At 52.6% G+C, this 20,018-nt stretch overlaps 1 protein-coding gene across 3 annotated transcripts in view; it reads left to right on the top strand.

Annotated features, from left to right (window-relative positions):
- Positions 1–1,984: 1,984 nt before the first annotated feature.
- PAK4 (p21 (RAC1) activated kinase 4) overlaps positions 1,985–20,018 on the top strand; it is a 44,912-nt gene continuing 26,878 nt past the window's right edge. Inside the window, exon 1 of one of the 3 annotated variants that reach the window (XM_019751473.3) lies at positions 1,985–2,148. The gene's annotated coding sequence lies outside the window, so the exon portion shown is untranslated. Of the gene's footprint in view, positions 2,149–7,978; positions 8,190–9,987; positions 10,139–20,018 lie in introns of those variants that run through there. The other 2 variants (XM_019751476.3, XM_074314352.2) reach the window with 2 other exon arrangements.

The following is a 20,018-nucleotide window of genomic DNA, read 5'->3' as shown; positions in this document are numbered from 1 at the left end:
GGAGTGTGAACTGGATGCCTGTAGCACAATTTGGCAATGTGTGTCGCAGGCCGTGGGGAGGCAGCAGAGGGCAGTTAGCGAGTGCCTGGGAGCCAAAGTGGGGAAGAGCCCTGGTCTGCCTCATTTAGTGTGTGTGACTTTGGGTCAGTGAAATTAACTTCTCTAAGCCTCAGTTTCCTCCTCTGCGAAACAGGGGTAATTATAGTCCCTGTTGTTAAAATTACGCGGCTTAGCACCATGCATGGTGCATAGAAATGCTGGGCACATCGGAACTGCTACTGTTGTTAAATCTTAAAAAACGTACATTTCCTTTGACTCAGCAGTTCCTTTTGTGGTAATCTAGTCAAAGGAAACAATTAGTGATGTGCACAAATATTTAGCTCCTTAGACTTTTTTTTTTGGGGGGGGGAGATTATTTATAATAGCAAAATATTTATCACAGCTTAGATGTTCAACAAGAAAGAGTGGTTAAACAAATTAGAGTTCATTGACAGAATGGCATCTTATGAAGCCATTAGAACTAATGGTCTTGAAGAATACTTAATGACATGGAAATATACCGGTGATATTTATAATCTTGTTTTTAAAATACACCAATTTCTTTATAAATGAGTTTCCAATTCTGTTTTAGAAAGGTAAATGTACCAAATAATATGGTGATGGAAGGAGAACTAACTCTGGGTGGTGAACACACAATGGGATTTATAGATGATGTAATACAGAATTTTACACCCGAAATCTATGTAATTTTACTAACAATTGTAACCCCAATAAAGAAAAAAAAGGTAAATGTACAGAAAAAATGACTCATAATGCAATCATTCACTATTTCTGCACACATTAATTAAATGCCTACTATGTGCTAGGCACTGTGCTGGGGCAGAGGAAACGCACTAAACATAAGAATATCTCTGAGGAGGTGGAACTGCGACCCATCCAACCATCCATTCAAAAAATTAAGCATCTTTATGCCAATGGTGCCAGGGCGACTGGACATGTACAAGAACAAAACACAAAAATCCATGCTGTCATAGAGCTAACATTCCAACAGGGGAGACAACCAAAAAACAGTAACTACAAATCGCTAATTATCTAGGATGTTAGGAGTGATTTGAACAGAAAATAAGGAAAAGCAGACAAGGTGAGGGGTTTAGTAACATGCAAGAATGATGTTTGCTGCTTTAGTTAGGGTGGGCAGGAACAGTCCTACTGATAAGGTGACATTTTAGTAAAATCCTAAAGGAGGGGAGGGAAGGAGCCATAAGATACTTAGGGGACAGAGCGAACAGTCAGTGCAAAGACCTTGAAGTGGGAGAGCACCTGATATTTATCTGGAAGAGCAAGGTGGCTGGAGCCCTGTGAATGAAATCATAGAAGAGGTTATTCGAGTTTAGTTTATCGTTTTCGATGTGTTGGGGTTTTTTTCGCCCCCATATATATATTTTACAAATTGCTTTTTAAAAATCTTACAAAAACGATTACGATCAAATAGTGTCTTGGTTCGAGGTTAAGTTGCCGGATTCAAACAGGCTGACAGACCATCGTCCAAAACACTATTTGTGCTGTGATCCCAAACCAGCTAGTTCGCCTTTCTGAGCCTCAGTTTTTTTTCCTGTAAAAAGGGTGTACAATTGAGTTATAGTGAGTAAGCAGTTGGACGTGCGTCTGACACTTGGACAGTGCTTAAGAACTGTTTCTGGCCATTATTGCCCACTACCACCTTCCACCCCGTAATTCCTTTCGGGAGAAGGTGGGAAAAACTGTTACAGGAGAATAGTTGTTTCCCCTTTAAGGACCTGAATGGGATGGGAGCCAGTCTCCCCCTTACCTTTCCAAATTTCCCAATCCCCGCTTGGCATTTTCTGCCCGAAGGACTCGATTGGACAATCTGCACCAATCAGAGGCTGGAGCGGACGCTGCCAGGCGTCCAGCTCCTCCCCTGAACGGGCCCTGCCCCCAGCCCGGTCAGCCCCGTTGCTATGGGGACTGGTGGGCGGCGAAGGGGGAAAGCCCCGGATGTTCGTTGGGGTTTCAACATGGCGGCGGCAGTGGCCGCGGTGGCGGCAGCGCAAGAGAACTGAGGGCGGCGTGAGGGTGCAGAGTTTCGGGCCAAGCAGCTAGGCCGCGAGCGACTGCGGCGCCAAGCCGGTATGATAAGCGGTCTGGCCGGGGGATTGGGGTGGGCCAGGCGATGGCGGTGGGAAAGCGTTTACGCAAGTAGGGGGCGGGGCCGCTGGAGGTCAAAGTTCATTTTGGTGGGAAGGGTCGCGTCGGGGGTGGGGGTCAACGCTGAGGGGAAGGTAGGTTTAGAGGTCAGAGGTCAAATTGGCAAAGGGGGCGTGGCCAAGGGGAGCGCCAAGTTCGAAATTTGAAGTGGGGGCGCTTTCGGGGGTGGGGGTGGTCGAAGAGAGTGTCCGAAAAGGGGAATCAAAATTAATAATTTGAGGGAAGGGTGCACCTCCCATGGTCAGAGGTCACAATCAGGGACGTGGTGGGTTGGACGGTTAAGGCAGCAGCCAGCGGAGCAGATGAATGAGATTTAGGTTGGGGGGGCCTCTTGTGGGATCCAAGGTGGGACGTGGCCAAAGGGCGCAAAGATCAGAATCTGACGGAGGGACAGATGATGTTCCAAAGGGTCAAAAGTTAAAACCCAACTGGGACATATTGCTGGGAGGAGGGGCAGGACATTCAAGAGAGAGGTCAAAAGTGCTACCCGGTGGGGGAAGGGGCGCTCCCCTCCCACAAATAATGAAAATAATAGCAAACACTGATAAACCACTTACTACTGTGTCATGCCCTGTTCTAAACGCTTTACATGTTGAATTTTTACTACAACCTTGTGTGGTTGCTGCCATTATTAAGAGGTTAAGGGACTTGGGGGTCATCTGATGAGGGAGTTGTCTAGCTGGGATTCGAACTCTGGAGTTGGGCCCAGAGGTCTGTACTCTACTGCCTCTCCGATAATGACAGAATCGGTTAACAGTTAACGAGAGCAAATACTGTGCTCATTGCCCTGTGTGTCTTCTTATACTACAATCTTGTGAAGTGGGGACTACACAGACCCCCTTTCAGACAACAAAGTAAGGCTCACAGAGCTTCTGCTAAGTGACAGAGGCAGATTCCAAACTGCATCTCAACTCCAGAGCTCCTAGCCCTCGTCGTGTGAAGGTCTGCTTCTGGAAGCAGGGGCTGGGCAAGGCCGGGCCACTCCCTGACCGGGAACAGATTGTCTGTTTGGCCCCCATGGAAGGGTGTGATCTGGGAGGAGAGGTTCCCATGGGCCATCCCATGTTTGTGTGTGGATGAGTCCAAGTGAGTCTGCTGCGCTTCTGGCTGAGGAGGGAGGCCTTGGGTGGTGCCCTGTACAAAGTTGGGTGTTCTCTGGACGTAAAACCCCAGGCTCTCATCACGGTCCTCAATAGCTCGCACCGCATTTCCTTCTGCTCTCCTCATCCCTTTGCCTCCGTCCAACCATACGGGCCTCTTTGCTGCTCTTCAACTCTGTAAGCTTATGCTTCCCTCCAGGTCTTTGACCTTGCTGTTCACTGTGCCTGGAATCCTTTCCCCACCCTGCCCCCTCCCACTCAGTGTCACTCACAGCCCAGCCTGGACCACCCAGCTCTCCCTGCCCTCAGACACTCTTTCTCTCACAGTTGTTTTCTCCACAGCCCTCACTTTGTCCTTTTATTGCTGTTGCCTGCTTCCCCCATGAGAATGTGGGCCCCTCGTTGGAGCAGTAATTTCTCCATGTTGTTCCCCCCCCTGAGTCCCCACACTGCCTGGCTGGTGGGTTGTATGTTGGGCACTGCGCCGGGTGCTGGGACTGCAGCAGTGGACAAGACACACAGAGCCCCTGGCCTCTGGGGGCTCTCAGGGCCCCTTGGTGGGAGCATACGGGACCCAGACTGGTGACACATAGCTGCATCTCTACCAGCGGGGACGTAGCCTGCAAGGACATGTTCTCAGAGCCAGAAGACTGCCCAGACCCTGGGCCCACAACCTGGGCTGGCAACTGTGTCCGTGGGCAAGCTCTAAAGGATGAGTAGGAGGGATGGGAAAGGGCTCACCAGGCAGAAGGAAAGGCCTGCGTGTGAGTGGACGTCAGGGGACAGGTGCAGAGTTGGGGGCTTGTAGGCCATGTGTCGCCTATGTGAGATCCCTAGGGTGCTTGGCCTGGGCAGGGCAGTGGAGCAGAGGCAGACAAGTACTGGCCTATGTCTGTGGAGCTGTGAGTAGTACAGAGAGCAGATGTTGGAGCAAGGATGCCTGGTTCACACCCTGCTCCATCACTCACAGGCTGTGTGACTGGGCAGGTGGCTTAACTTTTCTGGGCCTTAGTTTCCTCTTCTGCAAAATGGGCATAATGATAGTGGCTACCTCATAGAATCGCTTTGACGATACACAGTGTAAAGCGCTTGGCCCGAGGCCTGACACGCAGAAGATACTGTGTATGCACTAGTCTTGATGCTTCTCCTGCTATCTGGGGAGGGCCTCAGAGATGGTGGAGGGACCGCTTTCCACCTGCCTCCTGGCTTTCTCTGGCAGCCATCCCACTCCCTGGCTCTGGCAGGGCTGCTGAGTGAGCACACCCACCAGGCAGCCTTGGGAGGCGCGGGCCCTTGCGGTGCCAGCTCATTTAGCATCTCAGGACTCGGCACAGAGAAGGAAGGGTGAGGCTTTGGCATTGAAGACCCACATTCAGGTCCCTGCCCTGTCAGTTACCAGCCAGGGGACCTTGGGCAAGAGATTTCTTACTTGCCAACTTGTTCCTTATGATACATTTTAGACTAGGGAAAGAAGTTGAGCTTCAATGTAATAAAACACCTACGCCTCCAGCATCAGGCCTGTGACAGAAGTCATGGTGGATACAGTTAAAGGCCCCACTCCTCGGCCCACTCCTCCCAGCCCCCCTGCCAGTGGTAGCCTCTCTACTGGATTTGGCGTCCAGCGTCCCTCTGCGGGCTTCCATACTTTTGCTGTCCCTGACTGTTCACAAACGCTAGAGCAATAGCTCAGTCCCAGCGCACGTTGCTGCACAGTGCAGTCACCTGGAGAGCTGGCACAGGCGCTGTTGCCCAGGCCCACCAGGGAGAGTCTGACTCGGATTCACTTGGCCTGGGGGGGCAGCATCAGTACGAGGTTGTCATGCTGGCCCGGCTTGACCACCCCTGTGTTACAGTTTTATAGATCATGTAACTGGAATCATGGTAAACAGCCTGCTGCGTCCGCTCAGCATTAGGCTTTGAATATGTTTCCGTGTGGATGGGTGTCAGTCTAGGGCAGGTCATTCGTTTTCCTTGCTATTGAGTGTGTATTTGTTTGTGATTGTGCCACACAGGAGATGTCTGTTTACCTTTTGGTGACTCTTCAGGTGGTTTCCTATTGGGACTGTAACAAACAGCATTTCAGTGAACCTTCCAGAAGATGTTTCCTTGTATACTATGGCCAGTCTTTCTTGGACTGGACCTTCCAAGTTGCTCTCCTAAACACTTGTACCAATGTGCTCCCCAACAGGGCTTGAGGGTTCCTTTCTTTCCACATCTACTTTGGGCAAGTTTGTGGCCTTTAATGAAACGATTGACTCAGCCATGAGATGGTAGGTTTCATGGCCCCCCATGCTGATGGGGGACAGTTGGGAAGATGGTTCACATGACAGGCTTAGTTGGGCCTGACCCTTGCCAAGCACCAGAGGGCTTACACCTTTGCCCTCTAGGGCATCCAGGACAGTGACTGCAACTTTGACTCAACTCTCCTTGGGGGACTTCGCCCAGGGCTGAAAGTTGGAAAAGGAAACTCTACTGATGGAACCTCCTCCGGGAGGAGGCGGGGAAGAAGGAGGTGATGCTTAGAAAGGGATGGGCAAAGCCTGTTGCCCTCTTGTGTGTCTGACCATTGGTCCCAGGGGTTACCAACAGCCCAGAGTGATCAGGGTGGGGGAGGGGAGGCACAGGGATGGTAGGAATCCAGACAGGGTGCCAGTCCCCCCTGGGGAGTCAGTGAGGACTTTCTGGAGAAGGAGACAACTGCTCGATGAGAGTGAGCCAGGCCTAATAAGGAGCCAGAAAGAATGGGACAGGTAGTGGGTACAGAAAGTACAAAGGCCCTGAGGGCCGAATGAGTTTGGGATGGTCGGGTGCCATCAAGGAGGCCAGTGTGGCAGAGTAGGAAATGAGGTCAGGGAGCGGAGAGATGTGGCAGATGCAGCAGAGGGTTTTAGGCTGCGGGGGGAGGAGCAGATTTCACTTTATGTGTAGGCAGTGTCTGGTTTTCTTTCATAAAGATTGCTCAGGCTGCCAGGTGGGGAACAAATCAGGGGCAGCTGCAGGGGGACCCGAGGGGAGATGGCTGTGATTGTCCACAGAGGGTGGTAGGACGAGGGTAGCAGTGATGGGGGTCCTGTGTGCTGACCAAGATTACGAGTGCGTACTTCACTCACATTAACTCATTTGATCTTCACAGCCTATAATACAAGGTACGTAACTGTTATCCCCATTTTAGAGAAGAGGAAACCGAGACCCAGAGAAGTACATGACTTGCCTAAGGTCACACAGCATACAGGAGGCAGAGGCGGGACTTGAACACCATGCTTTGGGCTCCAGAATCACTGTTTGTTGCAGTTGCCCTCCAGTGATTTGGAATTGGTTTTGATAAGACAAGGCCATTTCCTGTCCAGTTGGTTCTTACCCAGGCCGCTCTATATATAGAAGCTCCTTGGGGGCCTGTTCAACCTGGGTAGTTTCTGGGCACTGGGTCCCTACCTCCCTCAGGCCCCCCACAACCCCCTTCCCGTTTTTGTCCCCCGCCTCACCGCTCCTTGTCCTGCTGGCTCACTGTGAAGCAGACTTCCTGGCCAGACGCCTCTCGGGGTGTCCCCAGCAGCTGTTTCTCCCATTACCTGACCCGGGAGCCGGGCGGCCACAGAAGCTGCCAGCAGGAAGCAGTCTCCTTCCAAGTCAGCCAGGGAAATGGGACCTTCCCGACGCAGCCACCCATGTAGGGCTAGGGCTTATTGTGTGCTAGCTGCCTTGGCCCACAGGAAGGTTGGCGGTGGGGGTAGGGGGAAGGAGGGTCAGAAAGGGAGTTTTCCCAAGTCTCAGAGGAGCCAGCTGTGGCGGATGTGACCGAAACCACCATTCACTACAGCCTGTCTCCTGGGGCGGGCCCTTTGGTTCTGCCCTGACCTTCGCCAGGGTGTGAGGTGATCTGCTGCCGACCTTGGGCAATGGCAACTTACCTGCCAGGGCCATACAAGCCACACACGTTCCTCAGCCTAACCGCCTCCCCACTCCCCCACCCCAACTGGGGGCCCCTTGGGAAGAGAATGTTGTTGGTCACCTGTTAAATGGGCTTTTGGGAGGATTGGAGGAGATCAGGCTGTAAAGTGCTTACGTGGTAAGTGTCCCCCTCTGGGTGGTAAGTGTCCCCCTCTGGGCTACAGCCTCCTCTTCGCCTGCTCCAGCCTCTAGTGATGGTGCACTAACCCCAGCTCCTGGCATACCGGGCACCTGATGTGTGCTTTGTGGCCGTCATCATGGTGGCACCTCCCACAGACCCTGAGGAGGACGTGCTATTAGCCTCATTTCTCTTTTCCTGCCTTTTACTTGCCCATTTTTGCTCCGTGTGCATGTGTTACCTATTCTCCTAAACAGTCACTGCACACAGCACAAAGGGGTATACGATGACAAGGACATGTCTTTCCCCCTCCAGCTGGCGGTCCCCTTCCAGTTTCTTCTTTTTCTTGTGATGTTTGTTCCTGCACATGTTCTCCCCCCTTTGTTTTTACTTTAAATCGAGCCGACTTCCCATGTTTGTATTCTGTTCTGCCCCCTTGCATTTTTCATTCTTAAGTTCTGTGTCAGGACACAGAGTGCTTCCTCGTGTTCGCTGTGGCTGTGTCATGTTCCGTAGCAGCACACACCCTCACATCCTCGCAGATGACTGTGCAGGCCCTTCCGCTCTCTCCCTCAGAACAGGGCTGCACACACCTGTGAGCACAGCTGTGGATTCACCTCTGGAGGTGGGTGGGGGTCTGAGCTATGTGCCCCCGTAGCTCTGCCGGTGCTGTTCCAGCCTGCCTGAGGACGTGTGCCCACTTACACCCCCCAATCCCACTGTCCGATGGCACCAGGGTTTCCTCACATGCTGGCCGTGTGGACGTGTCATCTGACACTTTCACCTTTGCCAGTCAGGTAGGTGCCAGGTGCCAAATGGTCATCACTGTGGCTCTGTTTCTTTTTTTTTTGGGGGGGGGCGGGAGGGGAACAGGACTTTATTGGGGAACAGTGTGTACTTCCAGGGCTTTTTTCCAAGTCAAGTTGTTGTCCTTTCAGTCTTAGCTGTGAAGGGCGCAGCTCAGCTCCTGGTCCAGTTGCCGTTTATAGTTGTAGGGGGCGCAGCCCACCGTCCCTTGTAGGACTCGAGGAACTGAACTGGCAACCTTGTGGTTGAGAGCCCACTGGCCCATGTGGGAATCGAACCAGCAGCCTTCAGAGTTAGGAGCACGGAGCTGTAACCGCCTGCGCCACCGGGCCGGCCCCGGCTCTCGTGTTAATATGAGTAAAGTAGAACATGTTTGTGTTGAAAGCTCTCTGAGCTTCCTTTTCTGGGAGCTGTCCATTCGTGATATTTTTACTTTCCCTGACAAAGGGAAACTGAGGCACAGGTTGGCAGCCCCACAGCAAGTAAGTAGAAGATCCAGGAACGAAGCCCAGGCCTGCCTGGCTCCAATCTGGAGCTCTTATCCTGTCTAACACAGCGGAGGTGGAGGGCACGGACTCTGAAGCCAGCTTTGCCACTGGCTGTGTGATCCCAGACAAGTCACTTCATCTCTCTGTGTCTTGGTATCCTCATCTGTGAAATGGGGGTGTTAATGGTACTTCTTCATAGGCTTGTCTTGAGGTTATAAAAACATAATCATGCAAATTGTATAGTAAGTGCTCAAAGACTGTTAGCTGTAGTATTAGTACTTAGAGTATTACTCTGTTTGATTAGTATTAACGGGCAGTGTTCTGAGTGCTTTCTGTGAATTAACTTGTTGGATGTTCTCAGCACCCCCAAGATGTGTTGCTATTATTCCCCTTTTCACAGGGGAGGAAATTGAGAACCTGGGAGACTTGCCTGCAATCACAGAGCCAGCAGGACTGGGATTTGGCCCCAGGCTGCTCTCTGTCGGTCTGGCTCCAAGCACTATGGCACGCCACCTCTGCCACCCCCTTCACTAAGCCAGAGGGATTAGGAGGCTTGCTCTCGTCTCCCCCTCTATCATGTCCTCATTGCAGGCAGGCTGCAGCGGAGCTTTGGAGGGGAACACCTTGACGGGAGCACCAGGCAGGGTCACCACATAGGGCCTCCCTCCGGTGCCCTCCCTGCTTCCCCCCAGGTGCCCCAGCCTGGAAACTCCTGATAAAGCAGCATTGTGCTGAGGTTTCGGCTGGCTTCCCCAGTCTGGTTTCAGCCACTCCCAGACGACGGGAAGTGGCCTGCTGTCCTGGGCCTCCTCCCCACCCTCCTCTCCCCTCTGTCCTCCCCTTTGCGGCAGTGCTGGGAATGGGGAGAAAGTAGGACATTGTGGGAGGGCAGGGCTCTTCTGTATATGTCTCTAAGGTGAGGCCCCCGAGGGAGCTCTGCCCCCTCTCTCCCTAGGAACCACTCCTCTGCTGCCCCCAGGGGCCTCAGCCCCATCCTCCCTTCCCCCACACTGTCCCCCACACTTTCCCCACACACTTCCACAGCAGTCTGGCCCAGGTTACTTGATTCTGATACACTGTGTATGTATATATACATATATATATACACACACACATATATATATACATATATACACACATATACATATACATACACACACACACGAGGTCGGACAATTATTAATAGGTTTGCAACCTCATACTAGAAAAAGTACTACATATGTCATTGCGGAATATCATTACGGTCACCTTCCAGGTACTCCCCTTGGGAAGCTATGAATGATACCAGCACCTAATCCACCCTTCAAAGCGATTTTGGAACTCTTTTTCTGGAATGGCCATCAGAGCTGTCGTCGTATTACCTTTGCTGTCCTGAATGTCATCAAAATGTCTTCCTTTCAATATTTCCTTTATCTTTGGGTAAAGAAAGAAGTCATTGGGGGCCAGATCAGGTGAGTAGGGAGGGTGTTCCGATACAGTTATTTGTTTACTGGCTTAAAACTCCCTCACAGACAGTGCCGTGTGAGCTGGTGCATTGTTGTGATGCAAGAGCCATGAATTGTTGGCAAAAAGTTAAGGTCGTCTAACTTTTTCACGCAGCCTTTTCAGCACTTCCAAATAGTACACTTGGTTAACTGTTCAGTTGGTACAAATAACCCCTCTGATATCAAAAAAGGTTAGCAACATCGTTCCAACAAGTTTGCAAACTTAATTGTCAGACCATATATATATATATATATATATGTATATATATACATACATAGAGAGAGAGAGAGATACGTAAACGCACATATCAGTTTGACAGACAATGAGAAGGTGAACAGACACGTCACTACACCAAGGTGAAGACAGAACGCAGCGTCCTGGAAGCCCCCATCACCCTGTTGTTCACAACCCCAATAGTGATCACGCCCCTGAACTTGAAGGTCACCATGTCCCTGCTTTTCCTGGTAGTTCTTACCAGGAGTGCAGCCCTTAAAATGCCACCTTGCCCGTTTTGAGCTTCCCATAAATGGGATCCTCCGATGGCCTCGTTTGCGTCTGCTTTCTTTTATCCTCCGTCTGTGAGGTCCGCCCGCATGTCGTGCGTGCTCAGCCATTCACTCACCCGCACTGCTGTGTAGTGTGCTAGGGGGTGAACAGACCATAACTTACTTTTGTCTCCTGCTGTGCAGGTGTGGACGTCCTCTTTGGACATGCCCCCTGGGCGTGTGTGCACGCATTTCTGCAGGGAATGTGTGCAGGGGGCATTGCATTCCTCGGGTCAGAGGGTGGGGTCTCGTCACCTGTAGTGGCCCCACCATGCAGCTTTCCAGAGTGGTTGCCCCTGTGTACACGCCCAGCAGCTGCACCACCTGCTCACCAACACTTGGTCTGTCAAACTTTTTCATTGCCCTGTTTAACGGTGTTCTGTTCTTCTGCAAAAGTCACATGGACGTGCTGGTTACCATTGAGATGAGTCCCTCGCGTTAGTTTCTCCTCCCCGTGTTCCATCCATGCCAGCTCTTATCCATCCTCCCAATAGGAGTCAAGTGCTTATTCCTTGATAAACCCTGTGCTGGGGCCACAGGACCCAGAGGTGAGCACAGCAGGCTCCCTCACTGAGCAGGGGACACAGACCTTGACCAGAGAGTGGCACAGAGGCAGGTGTTTTCGCCCCCGTCATCCCCCAGTGACCCTGTCTCATCAGTGGACATCCCATCCATCCTCCTGACTGAGCCAAGGACCTGGTGTCATCCTGACTCCTCTCGTCCTCTTCCACGCGGTCAGGACAGCCTGTTGCTCTATCTTCAGAATAGAACCTGGTGCCTTTCACCCCTTTTCATCATCACCCTCAGTTCAAACCACCCTCATCTCCAGCCTGTACTACTGCCGTGGCCTCCCACTCCCCCTCCAGCACGGCCCCCACACGAAGCCAGAGGGAGCCTGGGTCAGATCACCACCCTTCCTGCTGGGGACCTTCCTGTGGCTTCACCTCTCTCTGGAAAAGCCTCCAAAGCCCCATGAGATCTTGGCCCAGCTGTCCTGCTCGCTTTCTTGCCTCTCTTGCCCTACCATTCCTAGAAAAGTCCAGGCTGGGTCCTGCCTCAGGTCCTTTGTTCATGCTGCTCCCGCTGTAACCTGGCCCTCTCTCTCCCCACCTTCCCCTGCTTGACTTTCTTTGTAGCACTCATCATCGCTACTTATGTCACATTATGATTTGTGGGTCTGTTAGTTACTTGTCCCCACCTTCCCCCAACTTAGCTTCGTGGGAGGTTGCTTACTGTGTCCCTTCGTTGTGTCATTGGAGTGTGATGTGTAGTAGTTGCTCAGTAAACACTGGTGGATTGAGTGACTGACTGACTGACTGAATGAATGAATGAATGAATGAATGAGCTGTAGTAAGTGGTGAGTGTTATTGCCAGAACATAGGATGGGGGATCCACCCTGGGTGAGGAGTACAGGGCAGGCTTCCCGGGGAGGAAATGGCACTTGCAGAATGAACCAGAGTTAGCTCAGGGAGGAGGAGAGTACGGACACCCAGGCCGAGGGAGCTGCCTTGAGAGGTCCAGGCGGGAGCGGCGGGGCCACTGGCGGAGTTGAAAGACTGGCATCAGTGCCCGTTCTCCTGGTGGTTGGATCTGAGTCTTGACAGCCACGCGGCCTCTCCATGGCTCAGTTTCTTCCTCTAGAACTGAGGCTACTCTGGGTGTCCTGGAGAAGGCCTGAAACAACCTTGGGCCTGGGGAGTCCTATTCCTTAGGCTGATTAACAGGAAAAACTAACTGAGGGTCTGTGCATGCCAGGCCCAGTGCCCCGCACGGCACTGCCATGCTTCTGCCCGATCCTTCCTGGAATCCCAGGAGGTGGCTACGACCATCTGACCCAGTTCCCAGAGGAGGAGGGTGAGGGTGACACCAGTGATGTGTGCCTGGCCCGTCCTGCCAGCTGGTGCTGAGCAGATGTGGTGGCATCTCTTCCTGGTGCTAATTTGCATTTCCCTGGTGTTCAGTCAGGTGGAGCGGCTCTCCACGCGCTCCTCAGGCATCTGCAGCTCCTCTTCTGTGAAGTGTCCACTCACGTCGGGCCTGTTTTTCCCTTGGGCTGTCTGCGTGTTTCTTTTTATTTCTTTGAGTTAACTCCTAGATTCTAGAGGAGAACCTTTGTTTCTAAGATGTTACACTATCTTTTCCCAGTCTGCAGCTTGCCTTTTTACTTTTTTTAATTGTCGTTTGATCAACAAAAGTGCTTAATTTTCATGTAGTCACATGTGTCACTCATTCCTTTATAGTTTTATGGTTCTGCTTTTCACATTTATTCTGTCTGCATTCTGGAATTAGGGTGTGTGTGTCGGGGTGGTAGGCCTCCAGCTTTACATTTTCCACCTGGATCCCTGTTTATTAAAAACAGATCACCTTTTCTCCACTGCCGTCCTGATCATAAATCACGTCTCTGCGTAAATGGGTCTGTTTCTGGAAGCTCTCTTCCTTTCCCTTGCTGTTTGTCGATTCCCGCAGCGATACTGCACTGGCCTCATTTCTATAGTTATAATATAAGTCTTGATCTTGGGAGACCGAGCTCTCCCACTTGTTCTTCTTCTAGAGAATCTTGGCCATTCTTGGCTTTTTGTAATTTTGTTTAAATACTAGACAAACATCTGTCACATACACAGACATGACATCAAGTCTTCCAGTCCATGAGCGTAGTCTGTCTCTCAGATTTATGTCTTTTCTGATGTCAGAAAAGTGTCATAGTTTTCCAGTGCAGTCCTTGCCCACCTCTTGTTGGACTTATTCCGAGGTGCTTTGTGACATGGGAGGGGGCGCCTCGCTTCCTAGGTTGGGCTGCGCTAGACAAGGCTCCCACAGCATCAGCTGCGTCCACCTCTCCCTCCCCTGCTTCCCCTGGCACCACCCCTGGGCCCTGGCAGAGGGCGGGCAGGGCGCCCACAGAGGAGGTTGTAATTTTCCTGAATGATTTCAAGGGCTAATTAAAGGTTTTCCTTGACTAATCAGCTTACGGTTTAATTATTGGGGAATAGGCTCAGGGATGCGGGAAACAGCTCTGCTGGGGTCTCCTCACAGCGTGGCGGAAGGATTCAGGGCCCAGCTCTACCCCGCGGGGGTGGCAGGGCTGAGGATACCCTGGCACCCTGCAGTGGGCCAGCTGGGCTTCTCAGAGCCTGTGAGAGAGGAGCTGGAGGCAGCAGGTGCAGTTGAGCTTAGAGCGGGTCCCTTCCCGCTTCTAATCCTCCCATGGCTCCTGCTGCCCAGGTGGAGGCCAGGATCCAGGCCCTCCCTGGGTCCCCAAGGCCCTGCCCCTTTCTGCTTGCTGGCTGCACTTCAGTCTGGCTGGCCTTTGTTTAGTGCTCTCACTTCATTTGTTCTTTGGGTCTTGGCCTGAAGGTCACCACCTCTGGGAAGCCTTCTCAGGCTGCCCCCCCAGCGGGAGCAGGTCCAGAGCAGGTGATAAGCTCTGCCCGCCCCTTGCCCGCTGTCAGGGTAACTCATTCCACCGCTGATAAGTGCATCCTGAAGGGGGTGCCTGGGCTGGGCCCTGTGGTCCACCTTTTGAATTGCAGGGGAACCAAGAGAAGTGGTTCAGGACTGGCGCTCCCCGGTGAGGCTGGGAGTAAGCGTTCAGGCTGGGAGGACGGTGCGTGCGGTGGCCGAGTTCTTCCCAGGGAAGGGGGCTGGCTGGACTAGACCTGACTGAGGATGGGCGCCTGGAAGATTGTGAAGGGGGAGGGGACCCGGAGATGGCCGTGCCAGGCCTGGCTTCATTCCTTGCATTCCGTAACAGGCCCCAGACTCCCTATGTCCCAAGGTGGGGGAGGGTGGGCGGCAGAGAGGGGCCTCCTGGGCACTAACCCTGCCCTCCTCCCCTCCCCTCCCCCTGGGCTGCATGCTTCATTAGTCTGTTTTGTTTTACACCCACCCCCGCTCCAGGGGCTCAGGCCTGGGACTGTGTCCAGCCTCCCCCGACCCCCAATCCCATGCTGACCCCTGGCTGCACCTTAAAGTAATCTGGTGGGATGTTGATACGGGGGCACAAGTCCAGACCGTTTTGAATCCGAATCTCTGGCTGTGGGACGTGAGCATTGGGTTTTGTTTTAAAGCTTCCTGGGTGACTGTAGTGTGACTGAGCTGGGATGAGAGCCACTGGCCTGCAGAAAGGACAGCAAACATGTATTCGCTTTTGCGATGTTTGGGGCCCTTTATAAGGCTTCTGACATGGTGTGATGAAGTCATGTCACCCTCAGCCACACTATGGGAAGATACGACTATTCCGCCCATGTTACAGACGAGCACCTGAGGCCCAGAGAGCGCGCCTCCGTGCCTGGCCGCGCGTGCGTGCGTGCTGTCATTGTCCTGCCTTCCCCTTTCTGGGCAGCAGCATCTCTCCCCCGTTTTACCACATACACACCCTTGCCACCTTTCCCGCCTCTTTTCTGCTTCCCTTCTCCCCACCCCCCCACAAAAGCTTCCCAGACTTCCCTGTTTAGAGCCAGGATCCTGCTGAAGGCACAGAAAGGAGATGGTTTCTACAGGCCCAGGACAAGGACAGGAAGGATGCTGATGTCACTGCCAACCAGCCTCCCTCACAGCTCCTGCCACCTGCAGTGGGGGGAGGGCCCCCGTCCCACTGAGGTCAGGAGTCCTGGGGCCGGCCTTGCAACCTTGCGGGATGACTGTTCAGGTGGGTGGACCCTGACACATCCTGTGAACCCCACGCCCCCTCCGTGGGTCCAAAAATCTGGTATTGTCATCTGTTGCCATTACCATTTCAGGAGTGGCCAATGGTTTAATTTCAGCAAAGGTTTATGCGAAGATGTGGTCATTGCATTGCAGGAGTCTTACCTGATGGGAATGAGGGAGAGCCCAGTGCTCCCATGCCCAGCCAAGGGCTCGGGCCCCCAGCTTCTCCCTGGGCCCCTCCTGGTTCCAGCAGAGCTTCCTCTGGGACCCTCTGGCCAGGCCCGGAGCCCCAGAGAGCTCTGCGTTGGTTCCGCCTGGAGTAGGAGGCGTCTTGCTGCCCCCCAGGGTAGCTGGGTGGGTGAGGGAGGCAGCTGTGTGTGTGAGGCGCAGCGGAGGGCTGCCACGACTGTCCTTGTGGTGACTGTTGCTGATTACTGCACAGTTACTGGAGGCAGGGGACATGTTGGGATTTCGTAGTTAAGATTCAGGCAGGACACCGATCCATAATTCTTTGCTATGATGACTAAGTCACAATTTCCTTGTGCAAAATGTTTAAAACCTTTGTATTACGGAAATATTCACATATACTCAGAAGGATGGTGTAACGCCCTCCCCGCCTTCCCACTGCTGGCTTCAGTAGTTACCTGTCGTGACCAAGCTTTTTCATCTGCACCCCACCTCCACCTCCCAGATTATTTTGAAGCAATTCAAAAATGTCACATACTTTAGCTATAAATATTTCAGATTTTCCTTCTATAAGAGAGAAGGAATCTTTAAAAACAAATAGCTGTAATACCATTGTCACAGGAAGAAAGACACAGTAATGCCTTCCTATCCTCACAGTTCCCCAGTTGCCTGTCATCCGTTTTCCAGTTGGGCTCTTGGATGTGCAGTGCAGTCAGGTCTGCGTTTCGCATTTGGTTGCAGGCCCCTGACATCTTCCCTAGTCCATGAGCTTTCCTCCTTTGGGTCTACCGTGTGTTTGTGGTCTGGGTTGTTTCTCTATCAGAGACCCGGGGTTTTGTCCTCTAGAGTTTTCCAGTCTAGATCTGGCTGGTATATCTAGTGGTGTCGTCTAATGTGTTCCTCTGTCCCCTGTACTTCCTGGAAGTTGGGGCTTAGGTCTGGTGGCTCAGTGCTGTTGGTTCTCTTTCTTTTGTTGGTGGCGCTGTCTATGAGCACCAGGTCAACGGTAGTGTTGGGCTGACTTTGGAAATACATTTAATTATGTTTTAACAAAAGTGAGTAGATTAAAAACAATTCTTCAGTTGCTCCGAGTAGGGCTGGTACCCGGATACAGCAGAGTGGGGCAGGGGGGACCTGAAAGACTGAAGTTCAGGAACTACTGGGAGCAGAGGGCTGAGCGTTCGCCCCCAGCTTCCAGTGAGCCATTGCCATAAACGCACAGCTTTGTGAGCCTCGCTTTGCTAGGATTGTAGGGCCCCCGCTGAGAGCCATTCCTGACCCCACCCCACCCCCACCCCCACCTTCAACTCTGCTCCCTTCAGCCTGGCCTGGTGGTTAAGCTTTAGGGCCAGAGTTGGACTCCTGCCCTGGCCCTGCCCTTGGCCAGCTGGGCCACCCTGGGAAGCTTTCCCATCCCCTGCCGGCTTCCTCCTCCATAACGTGATAGGACTGTACCTCCCTGGGAGGGCTGTGGTCAGTTCTTAGCGACCGGCCCTGCAGTACAGGGCATGGAGCGGGATGTGTGCTCCAGAGCGGCTGGTCTGCACTCAGTGTAGGTCTCTCTGACCTCAGCTGTGCTCCTGCCCCTTCCCTCCCTGCCACGCTGGCTTCTGTGCGTATCCTGGAATGAACCAGGAGGGCTCCAGTCCTCCGGCTTTTGCAGTGGCTGTTTCCTCTACCCTCAGCGCTCTTCCCTCGATCCCCCACATGGCTCCCTCACTTCCCTCTGCGATTGCTCACGTGCCACCGCCTCAGACCTCCCTGACTGTACTCTCTGTCCCCTCTCCTACTGGTACTTTTTTGTTTACTTGTTTATCGTCTTATCTCCCCCACTGGAATGTCAGCTCCAAGTAGGGACTGTCTTCTTCACTCCCATGTCCCCAGTGTCTAACACGGTGCCTGGCACACATTGAGTGCATAATAAAGAACTGTCGAGTGTGTGAATGAATGCGAGAATGAACATGGTTAAGTGAGTGGACTTTGTCCCGGGCTAGCCCTGCCGTGGAATCCTGGCACTGATTCCCCTCGTGACCTCGGGCCAGCACCTCCCGTCTCTGAGCCTCACCTTCCTCTCTGCAGTGTGGGGGCGTTAGAGCCCCTGCTCACGGCCTTGTCCTGCACTAAGCCTGCTGCCCGCACACAACGCTTCATCGCTGGCCTCACTGCCATCCTGTGTCTCCAGCACAGGGTACACAGGAGCCAGCGAGGGGCTGTCCCTGCCATGGGGACGCTTTACTAAATCCTAAGTAACTCCTTCCACTCTGTGTAACCAGCTGTGGTGCCCCAGGGCAGGCCGGGGCAGGGGCTATAGATGGGTGTGTTCCGTGGCCCAAATGGGCCCCTGGGGAATGGGATTCATGCACGCCCTGAGAGCGCTGGGGTGTGGGGAGACCTGGGTTGTAACCGAGGCGGAGGGCTCTGGGGCCAGCTGTGTCCAGGCCTTTGTCTTCCCTGCAGGAAGCAGGCCAAGAGCTACAAGGTCCAAGGAGGACTGCTGCTCTGATTACAGTAGCCGTTACAGCCTTGGGGTGTGTGTGTGTGTGTGTGTGTGTGTGTGTGTGTGTGTGTGTGTGTGTGTGTGTGAGAGAGAGAGAGAGAGAGAGAGAGAGAGAGAGCGAGAGCGAGAACACATGCATGTGTAGATGAAGCTTCCAGCTGTCAGAATTGCTATCACTGGTGTTTCCTGCACAGGAGTGTGAAATATGACGTGCATAGAAAAGTGTTTCAGACCTCCGTGTTTAGTGTAATCAATGAGGATAAAGCAGACACCCCTCTAACAAGCACCAGATCAAGACAAACATCACCAGCACCCCAAAAGCTACCTCCTTCACGTGCTCTTTCTAACATTAGTAAATCAATTCAACCCTGTTTTCTTTGGTTAATTATTGCCCCTTTTTTGTGCATTACAAAAGGTGTCAGGTGGCCCAAGAGAATAGAGACTCACCTGATGAGCCCCCTTGGGCCCACTGCCCAGCTCAGAGAAAACACTCCTGCCATGTTTAAAATGCCCAGGTACCCAGGGGCCCCACTGTGGTCCCTCCTTGGCTCCCCTACAGGCTTTTACACTGTATGTAAATGGTCCCAGGCTGCCAGCACTTGGCTTGCTCTCAATATTTTGCTCTTGAGGTTTCTCCAGGTGGATAAATGAAGTCCCATGCCCATAGGGTGCTCCCAGTGGGGGCCGGGGCATCCCCCGCCCCCACCCTCCAGGTGAAAACAGCCTGCCCTGCCCGTGCCTCAGGAGGGTGCTCTGGGGCTCTTCTGCCCCAGGCCCGAAGCCCCTGCCCCAGCTGCGTTTGGAAACCACTGCCTCAAAGGAAAGTGGGCATTTCCTGTCCATGGAGGGTACTGCTGGCCTCGCAGGTCACCAAATGGGACTCAGTTACAGGCTCTCGACATGTAAGGGGCCTTCCCTAAGCACCTGTAAGGTAGGGAAGGGGCTCGAGTTACCATCTGGGGTCCGTCTGTACCATGGAGGGGCCTTCCCTGGAGAGAGGCGAGACACCCCTCCACGTGGGAATGGATTTGGGGCTGCAGGTGAGAGAGTCTCTTCTTTTCCCCTGCCCCCCTCTGCCCCTCTGCTTCCCGTAAGGGCCCTGTTTAGTGATCTCATCTAGCCTTTCGTAGAGATGCCCTCTAGGGTGCAAAAGAGAGCTGGCGCATAGAAACCTCTTCCTGAGTGCTAGCTGTCAGTATTATTGCATTATTGTCATTCACGCATTCATTTTGTAGATATTCACTGTGTGCCTCCTCTGAGTCCAGTCCTGTGCTAGCTGATGCCTGGCACAGGCTGGTGACCTGATAGCCCAAAGCCTTGCCCTCATGGAACTTGGCAGTTCAGTGAACGAGACTGACACAGCACCAGGCAGTGACAACCCAGAGTGACCTTGGGGAAAGCACAGGCCAGAGCGTCACGGCTATGGTGGTCCAGAGGTTGGAAGTCCAGAGGTTTGTGGGAGGCTCCAGCTCTACCCTTGGAAATCAGGGAGGGCTTCCTGGAGGAAGACACATCTGAGCTACGGGCTGTAAAAGGAGCAGAAGTTAGTGTGTGGAAGGGTGTTCCAAGGAGAGCGAACAGCATATTCAAAGGCTAAAAGGTGGGAAAGGGTCTGGCATTTTAAATAAATTACTATTTTTAATTAAAATGTTTGAGATAATTACAGATTGACATGCAGTTTTAAGAAATAATTCAGAGAGAGCCCCTGTACCCTATATCCAGTTTCCCCAGTGGAAACATCTCGCAAAATTATAGTTAGTACAGGACCACAAGCAGGAAGTTAACATTGATACAATCAAGATACAGAACATTCCATCACAACTCTCCCTCATAATGCCTTTTTATAACCATATTCCCTCCCCTTCCCTAACTCCTGGCAACCACTCATCTGTCTGTTCCCCATTTTTATAATTCTGTTATTTCAAGAATGTTATATAAATGGAAATATACTGTGTGTAACCTTTTGGGATT

This window comes from Rhinolophus sinicus, chromosome 8, assembly GCF_057876585.1.
Source record: "Rhinolophus sinicus isolate RSI-liver-muscle chromosome 8, RSI-T2T, whole genome shotgun sequence".
Lineage (NCBI taxonomy): Eukaryota > Metazoa > Chordata > Mammalia > Chiroptera > Rhinolophidae > Rhinolophus > Rhinolophus sinicus.
Note: the sequence above shows the minus strand (reverse complement) of the source record. Positions and strands in the feature narration are given on the sequence as shown.